Raw genomic sequence first — 4,723 nt, 5'->3', positions numbered from 1 at the left:
TAGCAATCTATAATAAAAGCAGGCGCAACTGACTCCCCAGGTCCCCAGTCCTCTATCCCAGAGGTTCCATCTGTCCTCTTCCCTTCTCTTTTCTTGAGCAACTGATGTTTCTACTCTGTTGGAGTTAGGTTTCCACCTAGGGGGCCTGGCTTTGGCATAGCAGCTATTCAGTTAGGCCCAGTATCACCCTCTCTATCTGTGTCTTTTTGTTCCTACAAACTATACTGACATTCATGGGCAGAATGCTTTTGCATTGTGAGTAAATTAATACATTCATTCCTGCTCAGTTCTGCTGTGCCTCACTTCCATTCCAGAACAGTAAGTCAAATTTTGCTTAGAGCAAAAGACAATGAGAATAAAATTAAGAAATAGCGACATTATAGGCATTTTCTTTTAGGTAAAATGGACCAACACTAGTTAGAACATGTGCTGAGGTAGGCACTGGTGTGTGTGTGTGTGTGTGTGTGTGTGTGTGTGTGTGTGTGTGTGTGTGTGTGTATTTGATTACAACACAGGATCTCACCTATCCCAGGATGGCCTTGAACTCATTATATAGGTAGGGCTGGCCTTGAATATCTGGTCTGTCAGCCCCTATGTCCCCAGTGCTGGAATTGTAAGTAGGTAAACCCATCACCAGGTTTACATAATTCTGGGGATCCTTCTATGGATTCATGCATGCTAAGCAAACATTCTGTCAACTGAGCTATATCCCTGGTCCCCAGTGCAGTGTCAAGGTTAGGATTTCAAAGGTTAGGATGAAGCTTTGTCGAGGTAGTGTACTTCTCTATATGAAGAGGTCACAGGGGACAAGGACTGAAATCAAGCCATGCATAGGCCATAACTGATAAGGTAGAGTGGCATCACTACACAGAAAAGCCTGGGAACAACAAAAACATAAACAGCGAGGCCCTGGTATGACCAGAAGATGTTGGGGATAGGGACACACATCTGATCTATATCAAGGAGGAATTGATGGACAGCTGACCAGGGCACATCTCAGAGTAAATTTCACTTGTGGAGGTGGCTGACATGGCTGGCAACACTCTACTACCTCCCACCTGCTTGTCAGGGGAAGCTGGTGTGGCTGAAGGCTAGAGCAGATTTGGTGGGGTGGGGTGAGGGGCCTGCATGGTTTCAGGCTACTTCCTGGTGGTCACAGCTCCTCCTCTACTTATCTTCTATGTGATACATAGCAACTCTTCCCAGAAAGTATTTCTGACAGTTCCCCATTTCCATCAACAAATTCCATCCACAAAGTATTTGCTGGGCTTCTCTAGCTTCTCTGTGATTCCTGTGGACACCAGTGACATCCTGTCAAGGGGAGAGGGATGCGGCTCACAGACTAGTCTCCTCAGTGCAGCCTGTGTAGCAGGCTCAGAACTTCTCAGGCAGGCCCTGGGGTCTGAAGTGATTAGGGTTTTTGCCACTTCGACCCCATTCCTCGGCTTTCCGGGTAGATTCCAGGCTTTCCAATCCATGGTCCTTCATTCCAAAATAATACCGGTTTAGGAGACCCTGAAAATATTTCCTGCTGGTGCTGAAATCCAAGGAAGGGAGACAAGAGATGAATCCCAGAGTGAGACAACCCCACCTCCAAGCTTTCTCCTCCTCTCCTACCAGAAAATACTGGAGGAGTAAAAACTTAGGCACAGAGAAGAGGGAATATCAACCTCTTGGCCAAGGACCTCAGACTGCTTGTCCTTTCCACACCCTGTGACAAGATGCATTTGAGAGCCCTTCTTGGGTTTCACTTTTTCTTTGTGTGTGGATCCATCCCCACCCTCCATCCTTTCCCTCCTTTTCTTCCTCTCCAGACCACTCAGACCCTGTAAGCACAGAGAGTAGGAGAGGCCACAGGCAGGAATAGTGAGAGAGGCGTGACGCAGCAGGACCATCACCTGATTATTTTAGCAGCCCAGACGCCCCCAGCTCCTCTTTGTTGGGCCTCAAAGTTGCCCCGAGCATAGAAGTATCTGTCTGAATTTTGGTAATTGGCTTCTAGATTGTCCCGATGGGCTCTCCACAAGTCCCAAGTCCCTACAAAGGAAGGAAACTTACAAAGGTGAACCTGGGGTCATTGCAGAGGTGGAGGAATGCAAGCCCGTGGCTTTTCACATTTCCACCCTTGACAGCATAATCCTTTGAAATGGTCCATGGAGGTGAGTGTATGTCCCCAGGGAGGGCTTCCCTGTTGACCATAAGGAGGGCACTTCTCCAAGGATTAGATTGGGGGGGACTGATTGACAGTTTCTGTGTCCTGGGCCGTGACTTGTATGGAGCTGTGTGTGCTCTGCACAAAGAAAAGAGGGAGCTGTCAAGTAGGAGCACAAACAAGGGACAATGACATCCCAGGGGAAGATGTGGGGACAGTTTGTGCAGTGAGAAGAGAAGGATAAAGCACTTTAACTACGGCCACTAGGAAAACACGACTTTACTCACCCCAGTGACAAAATCCCTCATAAGCAACACAGGGAAGAGGCTGTATTTTGGCTTCAGTTTGAGGGGAACACATGGTGCTGGGGTGACCAGTGTTGACTACAAGTAGACTGTGGTATCAAAATACATGACATGGCAATGATGAATTTCCAGGAGTTCTGCATGCTTGCTCTTGGCTGTTTGTCTAGAATAGGATGGGAATTTTGTAGGAAGTACTATCTGTAGTCATGTGCACATTTACTAAGTTCATGTGCCTCTGGAGACACACTGAGTGTCCACTAACACTCTGAGACTGGGGAATTTGCTGTCTGTGAATTCCCTCTGTGGAGCACACTCTCTGGAAATCCTGATCCCTCTAGATCAGCATCAGCAATACAGGCTGGACCTTGTCAACTGTGTCTAAAGATCCCTCAGAGGGTGCCAAGTGACCAGTGTAGAAGGAGGAAGCCACATAAAGCCACACCCCTGCCCTGACTCATTTGTAGTTTTTAAAGGTGTATGTGCACCCTACAGATATGTGGCCTCTGCTCAGAGGGCATCTCTGGCACTGTTAAATGTGCCCATTATCTCCAAATTCTTACCTTGTATGGCTTCCTTGAAGAACGAATACCAGCCATCACCACTGACTCCCACAAATAAAGAGCAAAAGACAAGGATTGTGGCAAGCCTCATGGTGCTGCAGGACCAGAAAGAGCAGTCAAAACAGACCCACAGGTGGGGCATGGGGCACACACCTTCAATCCCAGAACTCCAAGGCAGAGACAGGTGGATCTCTGATTCTGAGGCCAACCTGGTCTACTAGGCAAATTCTAGACCAGCCAAGGCTACATAGATGAGCCTTGTCTCAAACAAAAAAAAGACAGACCCACACTTTGACTGGTGTAGACAATCTAACCTGCATTCCTTCTTCATCTCCAAATCTCTGCTGCAAGGACAAGAATAACGGGCTTTAGGACTCTGCCAGATCACTGCATGACCAAGAGTTCCAGGGAATTGCTGGCTTGCAGCCCATTTGTACCTAGTGAAGCCGACTAAAGCTGATCAACTAGCCTTTCCCGAGTCCCTCTTCCACTTAGCTCAGACCCCAAAGATACAGAAATGCTGGAACTGGAAGTCAAGCAATAGTCCACATTCCCAGAGTGTCTGCAACCATGGCTTCCATCCCCAGCACAACCACACAAAGCTAGCCCAGCAGCATAGGCTTGTATTCCCAGCACTTGGGAGGTGGAGGCAGAAGGATCAGAAGTTTCAGATCCATGGCTACAAAGCTGGTTCCAGGCCAGTGTGGGCGACATGAGTCCCTATCTCTAGAGAGCAAACTATCAGAAAATGTAATTGTCCCCCACTAGAACTTACCAACCATATATGAAATGGATCTCAGGAGTACAGCAAGAGCAGTACTCCCTGGAAAAGAATGCCAGTTCTGTCCCTTTCTCTAGCTGAGGTCCCAGAGGAGGTAGGGCTGCTAGGACCTTGCTGCCATGGAGCAGCTGCTCTCTTTCTACTTAACATTGATGAGAAGAGAGCTGTTAAATCCAACAAGCTTTGTCAGAATCCGTCTTGCTCAATCCTTCCTGGTAAATAAACTGTTACAGGTTGAGGCTATAGTTCAGCAGGAGAGTGTTTGTCTAGCATGAGTGAGGCCCTGAGTTCAATATCCTGCACAAGAAAGAAAGAAAGAAAGAGAGAGAGAGAGAGAGAGAGAGAGAGAGAGAGAGAGAGAGAGAGAGAGAGAGAAAGAAAGAAAGAGAGAGAAAGAGAGAGAAAGGGAGAGAGAGAGAGAGAATATGGACAAGTGTTTCCTTGTTCTAAATTACGTAAAATGCTTGTATTTTGGCAAGTTTTCTTACCTCACTGCCCTAACTTCCCTGGATGATACATTGCAAGCTGTAAGTTGAAATGAACCCTTTCTTCCCAAACTTGTTTTTGGTCATGACATTTTGTCATACCAGTAGAAACCCTAATAGGACATGGACACAGTTCCAAAAGGCCAGACTCCTAAAGGCCAAGGTTTTGTTCACAGTAGTTTCGTACAAGGAATCCCTGTTCCTTGAAACAATGCCCACCCAGGCTTCTAAAACACCCTGATGAAGAGAGACTCAGAGGAGGAAAGGGTTTATTTGGCTCACAGTTCTAGGTGACACTTCATGATTGCAGGGGAGTCACAGCAGTAGGAATGTGAGACATCTCGTCACACCACATCTAGTCAAGGGCAGAGAGAATGAATGCAGCCATGCTGCCTGCTTGCCTCTGCTCTCCGTTAGCTTTCTTCACTCTTACACAGTTG

At 47.2% G+C, this 4,723-nt stretch overlaps 1 pseudogene; it reads right to left on the bottom strand.

Moving 5' to 3' along the window:
- Positions 1–283: 283 nt before the first annotated feature.
- The window catches only part of LOC128121211 (serum amyloid A-4 protein-like), a 24,882-nt pseudogene continuing 20,442 nt past the window's right edge, over positions 284–4,723 (bottom strand).

The sequence above is a fragment of the Peromyscus californicus genome, unplaced genomic scaffold (assembly GCF_007827085.1).
Source record: "Peromyscus californicus insignis strain IS unplaced genomic scaffold, ASM782708v3 Scaffold_39__1_contigs__length_375310, whole genome shotgun sequence".
Taxonomy (NCBI): domain Eukaryota; kingdom Metazoa; phylum Chordata; class Mammalia; order Rodentia; family Cricetidae; genus Peromyscus; species Peromyscus californicus.
This window is presented reverse-complemented; position numbering and strand designations above follow the sequence as displayed.